The 19808-nt window shown below is 36.6% G+C and overlaps 1 protein-coding gene across 2 annotated transcripts in view; it reads left to right on the forward strand.

Annotated features, from left to right (window-relative positions):
* Positions 1-19808, forward strand: part of LOC130920906 (voltage-dependent T-type calcium channel subunit alpha-1I-like) — a 150677-nt gene that overhangs the window by 18029 nt on the left and 112840 nt on the right. The window contains exon 1 of one of the 2 annotated variants that reach the window (XM_057844440.1): positions 8995-9463. The exons of the other annotated variant lie outside the window; for it this stretch is intronic. The gene's annotated coding sequence lies outside the window, so the exon portion shown is untranslated. Of the gene's footprint in view, positions 1-8994; positions 9464-19808 lie in introns of those variants that run through there. 2 annotated transcript variants of the gene reach the window in all.

Below are 19808 nucleotides of genomic sequence, written 5' to 3' on the forward strand. Positions count from 1 at the left end.
TCTAAGTTAATTATTATTTGAAAAATAAAATAAAGTTTATGAGTTTGAGCATTAAATATGTTGTGTTTGTAGTGTATTCAATTGAATATAGGTTGTCAAGTTCAAAAATAGACCCTTAGGTTGACATATGTAAAATTACCCAAAAATAAGGAGAGAAGACACTCAATTTTCTTGGCCAAGGAGAGCAAAAGAGGGACTAACCAGAGGAATGCTAGATTACGCTGTATAGTCCCCAAAATTGATCTAAGGAAAAACCCTCCTTGCTATTTTTATTTAGGGGTTTGTCCTAACACAGAAAGGGTGCCACCCTGAGGGAGGGGAGAGCAAGCTGGAGACACCAATGTGATTTTGTTTTGCTATGTGTGAGCATGTGGGTGGAACTAACTAAATACACGTATGTAAGCAAAGGCACATGTAAACAACGGTCAAAATGACCCAGACACTTCAGTTATGCAACGCTGCGGCCATGGAAGATGTCCTCGAATGGAAAATTGTCCTCGAAGGTCTAGACGAAAGTACAGACGCCAGGTGCTGAAGATGTCTCGGAAGGTCTAGTTAAGCAATGATGCGGCCATGAAGCAAGGCAGTTGTCATCCCGACCCTCTTTACTCTTTGTAACACTTAAACATTATACTACAACCTAATATAGCAAGCAATAATCATTTACTGGTTATATCAATAAGAGAAAAATATGGCAATATGTATTTTTTATGGTATATATGAGCATAAGCAAATATTTAATCAATCAACCCTCGATAATTACCTCAACATAGGTTGAAAAGTTTTTTCAAATCATTGTATTTTGTTTTTATTTACATTTTACACAATTTCCCAACTTCAAACGAATCCGGTTGTACCTTTAGTGTATTTTTACAGTGTGGATGTGACTTTTTTTTTTTTTTTGACAAATTGATGCATTTCTAGTCTTTTCTGTTACAAACTTTTTCCTTTAATATAAAATAAATGACACAACGTTATGCAGAGGTGTAGTTATAATAATAATTTTATAGACAAATTATACTGTTTACAGTGGCGGCAGAGAGTTGAGGGGGCGAGAAACGTTTACTGTGGGGGACGTAAAAGAAAATAGTTATAATTGAGAAGCACTGCTCTAGTTCTAGTCGACGATTACTCAAAATAAATAAATAAATAAATAAAGGCTTTCCAACAATTATGAATGAACATTGACAGACAAGCACATAATTGTAGTGTCTACAAGAAAATAACCGTCTTATAATAATGATGATAGTGTGATAATAAAACACACTCAGCAGGAAAACGCACATAATTTTCAATTAATTTAACTCAACTGGACACCACGAACTACAGTATATGTAAAAAAATTTCCAAGAGTTTAAGACAACACTCACGACGTTATCGCTCATCACAGATTTTTTTAAAGCCTAAAGCAACCTGGCATATCTAGCCAATATAAGAAAACAAAACTAACCAAGCAGCACATGAAATGTGTTTCACAAAAGGCAAGTCTGAAGACTGTGGAGACCGGTGAGTAAGCGTGTGTGTTTCGGTCCAGCGCGTCACATGAATGACATGACCAAACACTGTTAAGACGCGTGCTAACTACACATACGATTTGAAAATGTCACACATTGTGAACTTATGATGGAAACTATGGCAAATTTTCATCTCATTCTCGTCTCGTCAGATGAAAACTGACATTCGTCTCTTTGTGTTTTAGTCTCCCATGACACTATTTTAGCTCATCGTCACACCATCGTCATAAAAAAAATTGTTCGTCGACGAAATGTTTTCTTTAACATCATCGTTGACGAAAACAACACTGGTTATTAAAAAGATATTTTTAGTTGTTACTAAATTTGAACCATGTGTACTAGACAGATGAGCTATATTTAGGGATGAGAATCGAGAACCGGTTCCGTGTGTTCCGATTCCACCGAATCATTTGACAATTTATTTAACGATTCTCTTATCACTTCCATCCAGCATGATTTGTGTTTCGAAATTTACGCATGCTATACACACTCGATTCAGCAAGCACGGATTCATAACCGCTCATGGAGAGACTTTTTATCATGTGTAACCTGGAGAGACTCGCTGCCAAGTGAATTCGCATTGGCTTTCACAGGTAAAGTAATTATTCATGAGACTACTTAAAGAAATGGTGATTTTTTCCAAAAAAGTCTATTAATGGGTCTATCGTATTCCTCGTCGAATACGCTATAAGAAAAATATAACATATAGGCCTATGCAAATAAAATAATCCTAAACGATTTAATTAGCAATTTTAATACTCCTGTTAGAAAGATTCCATGGGAATGCGTTCGTTCCCATAGCAACCAGTCAGTTTCTTCCTGTTATTGTTCTATGTCATGCGTGCTGCATATTCTGGGACTGAGAATAGGCGTGCAAGGTGCGCATTTGGAGTAGAGGACAGCCATCTGTTAGAGAAAGTATCTGAGTGCGTCCATGAACGAATGTAAGTATTTCCTCTTCATGTCATAAAGTTCTTATTATAAGTTAGAGCCGTTATCAGCACGACCGTTCCGTGTGTTTACTGTTACGTCGGCTGGTTGCTCCCGCTCGTTCTCGCTGCATCGAGGAGAGCATTGTTTACATTATATTCGCGTTGCACATTTGTGTTAAGAGGGAATGTGTTAGTTTAGCATTTTAAGATGATATTGTACATCCATATGAGTGTAAAATGCTTAGTTTTCGCCACTTTTCGCCCCCACCTTTGTGTAATTTTAATGTGCGAGTCGTGTATGTGTGTTATTGACTGCTTTACAGCATTATTTATTGCATAAGCATTAATATGATGTAATTTTCTTTCCTTTCAGAGCCACACATACACCCACACATTCCAGTCTTCTTCCACAACACATAAAAATACATCAACATCTTTCCACGCATGCTCTCATCTGCTCATTGAGTGATTGTTATATCAAGTGCCATTGCCTGTAAATAGTTGTGCCTGTTGCCAAGTTGGATTAAAAGTGCCAAAGACCAACTCCGCTCGCCGCTCCTTGTGTTCTAACCGACACCCAGAGGCGAATGAACCATAAGACATATTGAACCCAGAACCTCATACAGTCCATTAGTCCAAATTAGAATCGATAAAGGAATCGATAAAGAATCGAATCGTTAAGCAATATCGATAATGGAATCGAAATCGTAACAATCTTAATAATTCCCATCTCTAGCTATATTAGAGTTAAATCTTTGTCTTATTGTGTGGTAAGCTCCTGGTTGTTCAGTTTGCTCCTTGTCACCAGCACGATATCGCAGGCCTCAAGCTGAAGAATGCCTCTTGGCTGGCAACTTCTGTTGTGCTTGTTCTATTCTGATCCAGTAGTTTCCCTTGTCCTCCTTTGCCTCGTCTTCGATCCAATTTCAAGCAGGAATGCTAGACGTTGTACCGCCAAATGCACACTAGTCCACTGCATGCAGCCTATGTAGTGGCAAGGAGGAGGGGCTGTGTGATAAAAAGACCCCAGGGAACTTGGCAAACTGTAGGAAAGGGATTAGCAGAAACAGCATGTGTGTTCATGTGAAATGGGGTATGTGTGAGTGTCTATGTGTGAGTATGCAAGTGTGACCGTAACACAGCTTTCAACCCGAAAACACATTAGAATTTTTCATTATGCCAAGCATGACTCTCCGGCCAAGCACTATTGTGTTTCCTGTTTAATTGTGGCGTCTGTGTTTTCCCAAATTGGAGTGACGTGGCTAAAAACCTACTGAAAGATTTTAAGTGCATGAGTCATTGCGTCATCAAGCTGTACAGTATTCTCTAGAGTATACAGTGATAGGTAAAGAAAGGATGACACAATGATGGGGTAAGAAACGATGACACTATTTACCGTTTGATGGTACTGAATTCAAGTCAAGCACAACAATACAACAAGCAGCCATTTGGCAGATGACGAATTTGCTTGGAGGAAAAAAAAAAGGGAGAGACGTTCAGTCGTTTTGTGCCTTTCCCAGTTGTTCATCCTCAAACTAAGTATAAAGATCCATGTTGTGTATTCCAAATAACCACAACTTTGCCTTAAGGTCTGCTAGCTCACATAGGAATGCGATACGTCTGAGATGGTTTAACAAATGACATCAATGTGGCAGTATTTCAATTCTTGAAGGAACAGATATTTCAGCACCAACAGTGCAGCAACACAAGTAGACAGCTATTACAATATTACACTCAAGTATATATTTTCTTTGAGAAACAAATGCTATTAATAAATATTAGACGGGCTAAAACTATAGTTTATGTCTGTTATGATGTATGATATGATGAAAGACTATTTTATTTTAAATATGATGATGTTATCGAAAAAATAAAATACAGTAGCTAGTCTAGTTTTCCTCGGGAAAAAAATAAAAATAAAAAATGACGCCAATCCAATTTCGGAGTATTTTTTTGGGGGGGTCACCCTGCATTACAAATAAGGTTGGGCATCGTATTAATTTGAAAAGTTCCGGTTCCAATTCCGATTCCAAGTTTCGATTCCGGTTCCAAACGATTCTCGATTACGATTCTTTTAATAGGCAGGGTAAAAAAATTAGCATAGTGTATATTAATTTCTTAACTTCTTGATTATCATTTTACATTATATGAACTTTCAATTAACTACTATCACTAGGGTATTTTTAACTTGTCTATAAATATCAGTCTTTGAACTTGAATATGATGAAGTTTCTTTCCACAGGAGTGCACTTTCACAAAGATGTTTATTTTTCAAAGCTCACGGAGAAAACATTGACACATATTCTTTTGCCTGTTTTAGAGTTTCTTATGCTGCAAGCATTTTTACATGTTACTGAGCTCCCACTAATGGGCTAACCTGGTGCAGAATAACAAAAAAAAAAAAAAAAAAAACTCAGTCCAGATTAGCAGCGGGTACAGTATCCAGTCAGAAAAAGGTTTTGTTCAGGAAAACGATCATATCTGCCTTCTCAGGCATTAAGCGTGAGCGTTCTGGACAGATAGTGTCTCCTGCAGTGAACACATGTTCACTGGGTGTAGATGAGGCTTGAATGCATAAATATGAGAAAGCGAGAAAAAGTCGCAAATATTACGTAGGGGTATTGACCCTACTCACCTACATCACAAAATGACGTGTCGCTGTATCCGGCCTTCATATTGTCCGTCATTTTTTAGCCCTATTCTCAATGGTTTCAATTAGTCGTGCAATTTATAGAGCAATTCATGGAAGCCCCGGTGTTATCTGACGCTGTAAACTCATTGGATGCGTTGCATAAAAGGTGTTATGTGGAAAAGCTTCAGTTTATCCATTCGCCAGATCCATATTTGATGCCTAAATCGATGTTTTTCGATCCGCTGTCTTCGCCATCTCTGCCTGACATCTGCTACCCTGATATTTACAACTATCTTGTCCACACAAAATAGCCTATTCTCACGAAAGTTTGAAAAACTTTAAGAGCTTGGAGGCTTATAAATACTTCGTTGCTGGTTGGGTGAAACAGGTCCTCGTCCACGAAAATTCGGCAGGAATCTATCTTTTGCTCAGGAAGGTGAGTTACGAAATTTTCAATTCAAAATCTTTTGTTCTTGCTAACATCCACTGTCAAGTCTAATGTATTTCATGTCATTTGTCAATGGAGCTAGGGCTTTTAATGTTTATATGGTTTAGCGATAGCACTGTCACTACATACGTACATAATATGAAATAAATATGAAGTGCGATAGCACTACTCCAGATTGTCCGTAGTTGAATTTATTTTTTGGCTTTTGACCTCAATAGTGAAATTGTAAATTAATTATATGACAACTGTCTTATTATCCCCTTATAATTATATATTTTCAGGTAGTTCATTCGCAACGTCTGAGTGTATGTTGTCGGCGATTAGCCTAGCAATGATCTTAATTGTGGTTGTCAGCCCAAAACCCTCTAAATATATATTAAATGCATCTTACCAGATATAAAATGACTACTACATAATCTGTGGTAATTGTTTGGAGCCCAGTTTTCTCGTCGAATTGCAGCAGCCCATCTCGCTCTCCTCTCCGGGTCTCTCGGAATCCGGTAGAACTTCAAGTCTCTCCGTCTATCTCCTCTGTTATTGCAACTGACCGCCACATACGCCTTCACCATTTTGATTATTTATGTTAACGAGCAGAAAAACACGCCATAATAGGAGGAATTTGCGTAGCGGTAATGCATCAACAGTGACGAGTTGACGGACAACATGGCGCGGGGGCGTGGTTGTGACGTCATGTGAGTAGGGTCTATAAGGTAGCTGTGAGCCGCTACGCACTTTACATACATGTACCTTAAATGGGAGCTATGACAAAGCATTCGTAAAAAATATTCTATTGATTAAAATTTGATGAAGATGACTCAAAATAATAAGGAAAAAAACGATTCTAAAATAAAAGATGCTTTTAATAATGTTGATTTTAAAGGAGGCGGCAATGCACTACGTAACGTACGTAGCTGCTTATATAGCTAAATTAGCTTGACATAATAATACGACTTATTCTCGTACTAGTCCATCCATCCATCATCTACCGCTTAATCCGGGGTCGTTTCGTGGGGGCAGCAGAAGACAGAGGTAATTTATTGTTTTACTTACCTGGTTCTGACTGGTTAGAGGACAAATACGCGGGACTCAGCTATGCACTACTCGGCTCTTGTATTCCATCAAGCCGGAGGTTGTTTAATCATATTGGTCGTGCAGCCACCTTTGCATGATATAGATGTCTGGTCATTTTTGTTTGTGAAGTTGAGCCAAACTTTTGAGAGCCCCAACACCGTGTCCATGGTTGAAATCAAGTTGCAATGCACAAACACACGCTTCATGTGGCGTCTTTTTCGTTGTGTTCGACAACTATTTTTTTCCGATCGGCGGTCAGGGCATTGAAACATGGAATCAAAATTTAAAAATTCGAACGGTTCTGGGAGAATCGGAGTGTTACTCCCAGATCCCATCGATGCTCAATGCTTAACCCTAATTATGAGGGGCTCATTTCTCGAAGCACATGTTGCAAGACTATATACTTTATAGCTTATTTCAATTGGGATAATGTGAAATACAAGTGCTTTGAAGTATGAGGAAGTTCACAGAATGAATTAAACTCATATTTCAAGGCACCACTTTTTATGAAGGGAGTGATCAAGCACAATACTGTGTGGTCTGGTATTTAGCATCCCTGTTTAGGTCACAGTTACTTGAGATGTGATGAACAGTGCTCTTCAACAGATCACCATTTGGAATCAATAACTGTGTGTGCGTGCGCATTTGAGCTTTCACGTATTCAAATTAATTAGCGTAATCGGAGGATGAAGCGTGGGGTCAAGGAGTTAATGGAGAGTGTCTAGAAAGATGATGCCGGTGATTAAATGCTACTTAGCCAGTGCAGCATCTGTGTGCTGGTCATTCTGTGTCAAGCATCTTGACCCACAATTAGTCCTGTTGTTAAGGTTTTACCTCACAAGGTGTCTGCCTCTGTCCAGGACGAATAGAAAGTCGGTGGCTTAAAATATAAGTGACCTATAATTAGTGTCATCACTTTTACTTTAAGTTATTCAGGATTAAACCACACCACACATGATACAAATGAAAATAATCAGTACAAGTCCTTTATACGTTCTTCATCTGTACCACTTATCCTCAGGAGGGTCTTGGCTGTAGACATGAGGCGGAACACAATGAACTAGAACAAAAATAAAACTTTTTTTGTAAAGAAGAGAAGAAGAAGAGAATTCTGCTCTTTGTTTTTGTTGGTCAGATTCCCAATATTGTCACAGAATGTAACATCCTGTGTTCAAAATTATCTTTAAAGGCTGGTAATATGTGTAAAACTGCTTGAAATTGGCCGACATTGAGTATTCATGGAAGCATCAACAAAAATAACATGTCTTTTGTCTTTGACCTTTAAGTCAAGCGCCAAAGAGATGCAAGGAAAATTCTAACACCCTGACTTACACTCGCGGGATAGCAAAGACAGTGTTTATTTGTTTCATTTTATTAATTAATGGAATGGTCTCTATTAGTAGCTTCTATTGGCACAAAGTGAGGCTGTTTGGTGCTGGCTGCTAATTGACGTCTCAGTTTATTTGCAGCAATGATGTTGCCGCAATGGGCCAAAATGATGATATCTACGGTATTTCCGTAGTAGGCTGCGTGACTGGTTTAACAATTTTTCCCGCTGTCATAAATCAAATGTTTTAATGATGAAATTATGTTTTTTTTTCTGTGAGGGATACTCATTACAATAAGTAAGAGTAAATGTGCACAGATTTGTCAGGATGATGCACATTTCTAATTTGTAACATAACTGCAACAAGCCATTCACTTTATGCAGTAAAATGAAGTATATTCTTATAAATTGGCATTACATTGTACTTAACGAGACAGGTTTTCTAGAACGTGCATTGAAATTGTTGTTGCACGCAGGGAAACATTGTTAGAATTAAAACTTTTTTGTTTTGTATACTCTTCTCTGATGCAATGGTAAAAACCTAACCTGTACGTACACCCTAAAACCTGATAAATGGGTTCAACCAAAAATGTTTGAAGAAACTGATTGCAGCAATTCAAACTGATCCTCAAACCAATTTTTAGTAGTAATGTTTTTTTTTTTTGTTTTTTTTTTAAGATAACTAAGAATTCCAGTGACGTGCGGTCAGGGGAGGCAGAGCCTCACCTGTCATCATGACAAAAAAAGAATTATAGCATCAAATTTATATTAATATTTGTCCATTGCTCTTTATTTATGACTCATTTCAAACATTTTTTATAGTCAAAATCGCTGAATTTGCCTATTTCCTGTTCAAATAAAGAAATGAAACGAGAGGTGCGGCAGCAACGAGTAAAGCCTCACCTTTGATTGCGCAATCCTTAACAAACTGGGTTGATACATGGAATTGGAGCGTGCTGGTTGCCGTACATCTGCATGTCGCCATTATAATGTTTCCAGATACGTTTATTTGACCTGATTTTCCTCAGTCTGGCTAATGTCTTTAACCCTTAAAGTTTAATGTTTGTTAGCGAGATAATTAGTTTTGCTGATGGGAAATAAAACCGCAGTGAAAAGACACAGGCTGCGGCAGATAGTACTCTGCCGCACTGCAAGGGGGCGTACGTGAAACTGGACTTTCCGTTAAAAGTGGACGCGGTTAACACAACGCCGGAGCTAAAAGGTTTGCTTCAAACTATGGGACAGAGGATAACTCGCGCTTTTCAAACGGACTGGTACACCCGAAAAGACTGTCTATGTGGCTGTCCTTCGAAAAATCGCCTTTGCTGCTTTCCCTGCCTTTTCTTCTCAACTTGTGCCAATGTCTGGACTAACACGAGATATTGTGACATTAAAAAACTACCACGAAGCCTCAGCAAACATGAGAGCTCGACCACTCACATTCAAAGCCTGTTTGCTTTAAAAACTTTTGGAAGCTCAAGGATCGATTTGGCTTTGACGAACAGCGGAAGCTCAACGGTAGCATCCTCAAAAGCTAAGGTAAAGAAAAGAGTTTGAAAGACCTCATTAACACTAGAAAACCCAGTAGAGGCCGACTCGGCCCTTCCCCAAGACAAATATTCCTAATATTCCCAAGCAATGGCCGATTTGGCCTCTCTTCCTAAAAAACCCAGAGGTGGACCAGATGACCCAAGTGCTTTTGAATTAGCAAGTCGTTGTCCGACAGACACCAACCATTCATATGTAAATGCAACCACTAGACATACATTGTGTTAGAATGCGGCCCAAACGGAGGGGAACACACCACGGTTGCACACTTCATGTGATAGTTTTTGTCAGTTCAAGTCAAGCTACATTTATTAATTTACATTAATTTATGAAGTTTTACGCTTTTTACAAACTTTTAACTTACTTCTCCTATACTCCACACAGAAAAACTGAAAAAAAAAATGGCCCAATGTGTACATTGTTTTTGCACAAAAAAAAAACGTTTTAGAACTGCAATTGGAGTTTAAAGCAAGATCATGTATATAGTTAAGAATGACTGGATCTAATGGAGCATGAATTGTGGCCATTTTGTTTGAAGTTAGTACGAGAAAATGTGTGAAAACCTTTGAGAAAAACAGAAACAGAATTTGTGTCAAGAGAAGGTGGAAGGGAGCGGCCCTGAACGGTTTCTTTGAATACACTGAAAAAATGACTGAATGTCCTAATAGTCCTAATTATTATGAAGGGAATATGTACTGCACAGTGTTGTCAATCTTACTTCAAAAAGTAATTAGTTACAAGTTACTAACTAAATTACTTTTTGGGAGAAGTAACTCAGTTACCTCATTGTAAGAGTAATTTGTTACTCAGCAAAGTAACTCATGTTACTTTTCATGTTCTACACGTTATTACAAATATACATTATAAAACATTTCACATCAAAGATGTTTATGATAACTGATTGAATTGATTTTTTTCATTCCTCCCCAAAAAACGTAGGTCAGATTTTTTACATTTTTTTTTTTAATTCACCTAAATGAGAGTTAGCGGTATACAATCTCATTGGGCTGTCATGATAAATGGTTAAAAAAAAATCACAGGGACCTTGATTACTTGCCATTGAAAATAAATGGGAAATTTGTTTTTATATGTATTTGTTTAAATTCCGATACAGGACATACCATCTTCATAAGTAGGACTGATAATTCAACTTCAGACACTTATTTCTTACTTGCCTACTGTAGGTTGATAAATTTGTAGGTAGATTTGTGTATGTCTTAGTCAATCCAAAAAAAAGGTTCCTTCAATCAAAGTATATATTTTCAATCGAAAACAAAAGCCACTTGAATGAAAGCAAAATGTGTTTGAATGCAAAGGTTGCCTGAATGATAGCTTGTATCTGAACCAAGAGTGGTATTTACTAGTCTTGCATATTTTTTTTTCCAGCCATTTCATGTGAGGTGCTTTTCTTGTTACCACTGTTGCTTGGTATGCTTAGTTGTAGTGTTTCTGAATATCTATGTATCTCAATCTATATCGACGGCAAATTGTTAAGTGATCTTTTCAAAAATGTTTTTTTTATTCAAACAAATACATCCGAATAAATTTGAATTATTAAAATACTGTCAAAATATCCTCAAAAGTTTAGCAGTTTATTGTCAAGTAAAAAGTGTCTGAAAGTAGCCTGACGCCCAACCCCCTTCCCCAGCTAATGGCTGAAAATTTTCCCCCAACGTCCCTTCCACAGCTAATGGCTGGCTGCAAGTAAAGAAACAGCAGCCTGACTTGTTTACGTTTGCATTCAAACACATTTTGCTTTCATTCAAGTGACTTTTTTTTCTCGATTGAAAATATATATTTTTATTGAAAGAACTTTTTTTGGCTTGACCAAGAAATAAACAAATCTAGCTACAAATCTATCAACCTACAGTAGGCTTTCAAAGCTGTGATTGATTCTCATAAAATTTTGTCTGTCTTTATTTGGAGGAAATTTTTGCATTCAAACACATTTTGCTTTCATTCAAGTGACTTTTGTTTTCGATTGAAAATATATACTTTGATTGAAGGAACCTTTTTTTTGATTGACTAAGACATACACAAATCTACCTACAAATTTGACAACCTACAGTAGGCTTTCAAAGCTGTGATTGATTCTAATAAAATATAAGAACATATCAAAAGCAAAATAAATATACCAACACAAGAAATTTTTTGTCTGTCTTTATTTTGAGGCAACTTTTACATTCAAACACATTTTGCTTTCATTCAAGTGACTTTTGTTTTTGATTGAAAATATATACTTTGATTGAAGGAACCTTTTTTTTTGGACTGACTAAGACATAGACAAATCTACCTACAAATTTATCAACCTGCAGTAGGCAAGTAAGAAATAAGTGTTAGCTGAGGAGGGGGTTGGGCGAAAAAGGCTCAAGTCAGGCTACTTTAGCTGAGGAGGGGGTTGGGCGAAAGAGAAAGCAGCCTCACTCTTTGAGTGACATAATTATTGCTGATTCTCAGGTGCACAAATACTTGAACTGAATCCCAGTAGATAAAAATATATTACAAATAAATTTTAAAAATCATACAATGTGATTTCTGGATTTTTTTAGATTGTCTCTATGAGTGGAAATGCATCTATGATTAAAATTTCAGACCTCCACCTCTTTTCAAAATGGGTGGACTTGCAAAATCACAAGGAGTGCAAATAATTGCTCCTCATTGTATACCAAGTAGTCCCAGGAAAACAAAAAATTCTTGATAACCTTTCAACAAGTCCAGTATAGAGGATAGAGAGTGTATTAGAGGTACATTTATGTGTGTTTTCTATAGTATTTCAACGTTTTGACTTGATAGTTTTGATTTGCTGTGATTACTCTTGTTTGAATCCTGTGCATCAATAAATACCAGGAAGAAAAGACAAAAATTAACTTCGTCAGACTCTTATTTCAGTTTTACATTTGATACTGTTTCAATGTTCTATTTTCTGCAGGCATCACAAATACACTGTTATAACAAATATTGCTAGCATATAAAGGCCCCACAAATACACTGTCAGGGATATTTTTTTCTGACAGTAAAATCGTAAAACAATACAAATTATTAAAATGTGCAAAACCCCATAAATGTAGCTTGACTTGAACTGACACATAATATGACATGAATAGTACTACTGTTGTGTGTTCCCCTCCATTTGGGCCGCATACCAACACAAGTGGTTGCATTTCCATATGAACGGCTGTTGTCTGTCGGACAACGACTTGCTAATTCAAAAGCACTTGGGTCATTTAGGCCACTTCTGGGTTTTTTCGGAGGAGAGGCCAAATTGGCCATTGCTTGGGACCATTAGGAGTAGCAGAATTCTCCGGGACTTCTAGTGTTAATGCAACCTGCATCCTAGCTAAACAGGAGTTAACATTTCGTGGTAACGATGAGCGTGTAGCTCTTCTAAAAGTGGCATATATGTAGAACGATTACATGGTTTTGCTGAGAAAGATGAAAGGTTAGCTAGACATTTGGACACATCCACTGTGTTTTCTGGCATGTCAAATAGAACACAGAACGATCTAATTGAAGCAATCCTCTCCATTGAGGCGGAGAGATTTTTTTTTTTAAAGTAAAGGAAAATAAGGAGGACTTTTACTAAAAGGGCGTAGGTTTGCATAGGGACGGTAGGGACATAACACTACCAACTTTTCAGCATGCTAAAATTGTCCCCACCAACTTTTAAGCAACCTTACCTTTTTTGCATGATATAATGTTCAGTTATATAGAGAATTTAGATCTTTCAATAGTTCCATATGTTGTAAGGATAGAATTGACCCTACCATTATTAAGTGAATTATTTTCACTAATAAAAACCAGACATTTATTCGGGAAGTTTTCAAAATGTTTCTTTAGTATTTTTTGAAAACAAAGGTTTGAATTGAACAGTGTATCATCTAAACCAATGCACGTAAAAGTTATTATCAGTAGATAAGGATTTATTTTGCATTGATCATTTTCCCTATTAATTAATTAGGTTCATATACATTAGAAATGTGGCCCTTTGCCCCCTTCATCCAATCTGTTTGGTCTAATTAATGTCCCGTCCCCAGCAAAAAGTGTACCTACATGCAGGTTATGCTGTTATATCGTCCCTACGAATGTCGAGACAAAACCTATGCCCTTCCAAAGTAACGCCGTTTTTTGTGGTGAAGGACAGGCGCAAGACCACAAACAGTTTTCATTTCAATCTTATTAAAAAAAATAATAATAAATTTAAAAAAAAGAGCTTGGACCAAGAAAAATACAATAGAATATTTAAAAACTAAATTTTGGCCTTAAATAAAATATTATTTGTTTTTCTTTTCACACTTTTTGTTTAGCAATCTATAATAAATTGATTAAAGTTTCAGAATTAAAAGTTTTAAAAACAACTGAATATTTCACTAAAGGTCAGAATTGAATTCTGTGGTTTTGTACACCACTCTTTACTCTCATTTATGTTGCATTAATTATAGAATGGTGACGGCCAACACATTGAGGGTGTAGAGCAAATGCATGTTATTTTTTTACTTTTACGTATCGATAATATTTACCGTGTGCGCCTGTTTTGTGAAGAATGCTGATGAGATATGAAATAACCAGTAGCCAATTGAATAAGCTACCCTTTTTGGTTTATATATTTGGAAATCTGACACTAAAGGAGTCAGTGCCTCACCAACCATGAACCTCACTGCACGTCACTGTTCTATACATATATATTTTTGGGGTGTAGGTGTTGGGGAATGAGTTATAAAAAATATTTTTTCCCCAGCTTTAAGTTATTTTAATTATCTTGATGATCTGTTAGTTTATACAATGTACAGAGTACGGCAGAGTTACAGTATTGATTCTATTCTAATCTGAAATTAAACTGTTAAAGTCTCACTATATGCAGTCCCATTTCTAGTCCTACTTCATGTAGTAAAAATACCTAGTAGTATTATACATAACATTATAACCAGTGTTGTTAATCTTACTATAACTTACAATTACAATGACTTTTCACAAAAGTAATTGAGTTATCATTGTAAGCGTGATTAGTTATTCTGCAAAGTAAGTGACGTTACTTTTCATGTTCTCCACCTCATTATATTATTCATTCTATCAAATCTTTCACATCAAAAATGTTAATATTTACTGATTGTAGTATAAAAACCCTATATAAAGTATTTTAGAACATTTGGTATTTATTTGGATAAAATATATTAGTCTGTTAAGAAAACACAAATGTAAACTGACCATTAATCAGTGCAATCTCATGTTAAACCTACTGTACAATAAGCAGAAAACTATCCTGGAATATTTCGTAAAGTAAAAACATTAAATATTGAATATAATTTAAGTACAAAAACCAAAACCCAAAAACATAAACTTGGATAAAAGGACTCATTCTTGCCTTTTATTTCAATTAGGGAGAAGTAGTGCTGGTGTTCTGTCACTTTGGTCTCCCAATCGAATTGATATCCAAGGCGCTACTGAGCATGCACATGGCAACCACACCCCCCAAGAGTATATAAGTACATCAAGAATATATCTTGAATAGACGTGTCAAAACGTAAGGTAGATTTGTTCGATGTTAAGCTGCTATCAATGTGTGACAAAATCCACTGTCGACAACTCGCGCTTCATTCAACCAAATTGTAATAACACGCCCCTTCATAGCCTGAGTAACGGTAACGACGTTGCAAAGATGGAAAAAGTAATTTATCAGCTCATGCACCACTGAAAAACAACGCCATTATACTCTAACATCGTTATTAACAACACTGATTATAACACATAATAATATACATGCATACGGGGAAATTGTACAAAATACTTGGAAGAGCATTACGGCCAGAGATTAAAAAAATATATTGCTCAGAATTCTGATTTAAAAGTAAGAAATGTGACCAATCGCTTTTTTTCATTTGTTTTTGTTCACTGGACCTAATCTTCTTCCGTAAAATACAGTGATTTCTGTAGATATTACATTTTATGTGAGATATTAGTCCTGTTTGTACCTTACCTATTCATGCAGTGAATTTATTCAGTCTGCAGAATGCAGTCCTTTGACTGTACATAGACTTCATTATATATTGACAGGACACGGGGCGCGGGGCCGATTCTTAGGTGGCCTATCTTCGTCAAAGCTGACCGAGTGAAAACACAGACAAAGAGCTTTTTACGTTGAAAATTATTGTGAATAAATGCTTAAAAACCTGAATTCCTTATAGATATGAACGTAAAACGGTCTCGATTCATGGTTAAAAACAAAAAACGGCTTTCAGCATTTAATTTCGTAAATATTGTGAAGTAGGACGTCAATGCTGTAGCGGCTAATTTCTCCCATTGATTTTTTTCACAACGTTTCAAAATGCATGCATGGCACGAAAAATATAATCATTACCTTAAATCCTCGAACAAATCACTCCTGAGACAATCCTTCCTGTTTGTATGCAGTACAGCTTTCGTACTTTTTCAACCTAAATTCGGCGTTAGATTGCTGCGTGCGTCTGTTTGAATAGCTCCTCTTGATTTTAGGTGTGGGCAGGCTCCCTACCCGGAGGCGTGCCGCAGTGTCAGCGCCCCGTGTCCCGTCAATATATTATGAAGTCTATGGGCTGTATTTTTTTCATCTTGCACTGAAGCTGTACACATACGTAGATGTACAGACTCTATTTACAGTGTAGAAATAGCTTTAGTAGACTTAGTAGTACTCTTACATTCAGTAAAGATCCACCATGTGCAAATGAAATGCTAACAATAATCTTATGCTTCCATCCTGTCAACAAGCACACATAGGCGATGTTGCCGTTTGCATGCTCACTGGCTACTGTGAGTTAATTTATTTAAAAATAAATGTGGTGGAAGTTGCATTGATCGTACTTTTTTGGGAAGTAAGTAAAGTTTTTAATCCTCAAACAACTACTGTAGGTACATTTTTATTTTCACTTCCTGATATTCCTTTCTCTTACCCAAATGCAAACTGTCGGCGTATCCCCAAGGCCTTGCCGTTACGCTCGAGAAACCCCTGGGAGAATATTTCGTGGGCCAAATTGTGACGAGGAGAAAGTAAACATAGGAGGAAGAGCAGACCCCTGGGGAGACCCAACCCACAAGGAAGAGAAGAAGTGGTGTGTTCTTGTAATTGCTTAAGAAAAATGAGGCTAAAAAAAAAAAAGTTAAAAATTCACCACAGGCATTTTGCATGATTTTATGCTCATGGTGATGTGGAAGAAGCCATGTAGACTTTTTTTTGCTTTTATTTGACTCTCATGTCAGCTTTTTGCATTTGGATAGGTTGGATACTTGTGCTTTTTGATTGTTGAACATACAGTACATTTACTTTCACTTGAAGGCTGATTTCTCCATAGGCCTGATTTGCTTCACAATGGAAGTCTTGCAACATGTGGTGGAATTTTAGTTCCAAACTGAGCGTTCTTGGGTCTAACTTGAGCTATGCAACATTTAGACTACCAAAATAGAGTTAACAACAAAGTGTGTTTAACAATGGCAAAACATAGCCTGTCAATGCAGTGAAATGCTCATTACATGAGAATAGAGGCTGGGGGAGTTCTGGGGGGGGCTGCACCACTCTTTTTGGCCTTGTGTTAACAACGTGCAGTCAAATTGTAAATTCTTCTTCTCAGCTAAAAATGTAAGTAAAATTCAAGTTAAAGAAAGAACATGTTTCATTGGAAATAAATTTTAAGTCTAAAAATGTAATGTAATCCGGCCTGGTCGCAAGCGGCTCTCCTTGCTGGCAATGACAATAAAGACCGTTCTAGTCTATTCTAAAAATTAGGTCAACCCCTATGGGTAATTTGTATTTTTTTTTTTTTTTTTTTCAAAAAAGCAGTAAAATTATGTATACCTTTTTCACAACTTGTATAGAACTTGAACTTCCAATCAATATGAATAAATATGCATGTTCTTCTTCATGTTCTAGTTCTTCTATTCTTGAGGGGGAACTGAAGTAATACTCTATAAATACTTTGCACAAATGAATATACGGGATGCAGTGAAAGTTGCCCTCTCCTTGTATGGTTGATTAAAGTTAAACCGTCGCCAGTAGATACACTGTGAACTCCAACCTCATGTTTTGTGCCCCGGGAACTTCACTTTACCCTCATCGAGGGGCCTCACCTCAGATGTACTCAGATGATCACTGCGGTAGATCTGACCTGGAGATTTAACTCTGAACCATGAAAACATTCTTCCAGCTTGAAATTCTCGAGTGCTTGTGAAGAAGTTCAAGGCAAGGTATTTTGACATTTTTATCCTGGAAACGTCTCCTTTTCCTTTCCGCTTCATCAGAAGCTTCCTGCGGAACGGTTATTTTCCTCGCTTTTTAATTTCTATACGCTCTATGAGTTTTTGACATCTTGACACTCAACCGCCACGTGAGCCAAGCATTGTTCTTCTTCTTCATCCATACGAGCCCCATCCCTTGTCTCCAACCCAGTAATTATTTCCAAAACTCACTTGAGCTCGTTTTATTGCCTTGCTTTAATTGTCATCTAACAGGGTTATTTCTTTTCGTCCGGAAGTTCTCTTGATGAGCTGTTACCGAGTGACAGCTACAATACCTTTTTGTCGTGGTCACAAACTGATAGAAATGACAAATCAGTGTGAAGAGCATTAAAAATTCAAATAAAATAAATGAATAACTTGATTTAAAATATCACCAATTATTGGCATGAGCAGTACAACGAGGTTTCAAAATTGGGAAACATCAAGCCGTTCTCTCTGCTTTCCGACGTGGGTGTGTCAGTTCAACACCTCTATTAGGAACTGGAAAATGGGTACTACTTAGGCTGCAATGGCACCTCCATAAATATTTCATAGGGGTGGCCAAATGGGGCCACTTAAAATCTTAGTGTGGCACACGTAAAGAAAAGCCATAATTTCCTTTCCATTTCCATTGTTTATTGTTGCGGTAGTAAACAGGCCAATAGAAAATTATCAGAAAGACTATTCCTGTTTATATGCAGTACTTTGGTTTATTGTGTTATATTTCATGTTACTAAGGATTTAATGTGCATAGTCCATAACAGTACAGTCAACATTTTGAGTTCCACAACAATTCGGTTTAAGCCTGTTAGCGATGAGGTGTACATTTTAACAAAACAATTACAGGGTAAAAGCAGGTGCTAGCTGATACAAATAAAAGCAAGTACAGACACAATCATATCTTAAATTGGTATTTCCCAAAACATTGTTCATTCAGTAATAATTATTTTTGTGTTACATGAACAAAATTTAAAAAATAAATAAATAAATAAATATATAACTCTCATATTAGATAGTGATGGAAGGCCTTTAACTCAGCCTGAGCGAAGATTTCAGCAGCAGTCTGTTTTTGATGAGATGGTTTCTGGAAGTTTACCTAACATTTCATTAACGCCACCAAATGCTAACGCAGCTAACCAAAAGACCACGATCTAGCCACTTAACTGACTCCACCTTATGTACTATATGTATTTGATTGACAGAACACAAGTCATTGCACTGGAAAATGACATTATTGTGCTGAAAGACGACATTATGAAATAAATAGGCCATTGTGGAAAAAGACATTTTAAGAAAAAAATTACTTTGTGAATAATGCTTTTCATCTTGTAAAATCTCATTGTGCTGAAAAATGACATTATGAAGTAAAAAGGCTATTGTGGAAAAAGACATTTTATGAAAAAAAATTATGAAAAATGTTTTTCATCTTGTAAAATCTCATTGTGCTAAAAAACGACATTATGAAGTAAAAAGGCTATTGTGGAAAAAGACATGACGAAATAAGAAAAAAATACTTCATGAAAATCTTGTAAAATGTTTTTCATCTTAATAATTATTATTATTTTACATTTTAAGGGCGATATTACATAATTTTTCATTTATCAAAAATGTTATTTATTTGTTTTTAAAATTTTCTTTTTATTTATTTAATTGTGACTCTTTTGTTCTCGGTCTTCTCTCTTAACATTTGTGTCGTTCACCGGTGTCCCATCAAAATTTGTGCTACTTAGTCGCGTGCACTGAGCTGTTAGAAAATGCAATACTAGCAGGGGCTGGGCTGGGCTATTGTGAGCAGAGGTGGGTAGTAACGCATTACATGTACTCCGTTACATTTACTTGAGTAACTTTTTGAGAAAAATGCACTTCTAAGAGTAGTTTTACTAAGCCAAACTTTTTGAGTAGATTTGTGAAGAAAAAACGCTACTCTTACTCCGCTACTTTGGGCAATACAAGAGTCATTACATTTTTCCTCTTTAGTCTACATATTAGATTTTTTTTTTTTTTTTTGCCAGCGAGGCAAAAAGTAGTTCTACCAATTACACCAATGAGACGTCGCGACAATAATCACATGACTCTATTACACCAGTCCTACGCAAGC

Source organism: Corythoichthys intestinalis, chromosome 8, assembly GCF_030265065.1.
Source record: "Corythoichthys intestinalis isolate RoL2023-P3 chromosome 8, ASM3026506v1, whole genome shotgun sequence".
Taxonomy (NCBI): Eukaryota; Metazoa; Chordata; class Actinopteri; order Syngnathiformes; family Syngnathidae; genus Corythoichthys; species Corythoichthys intestinalis.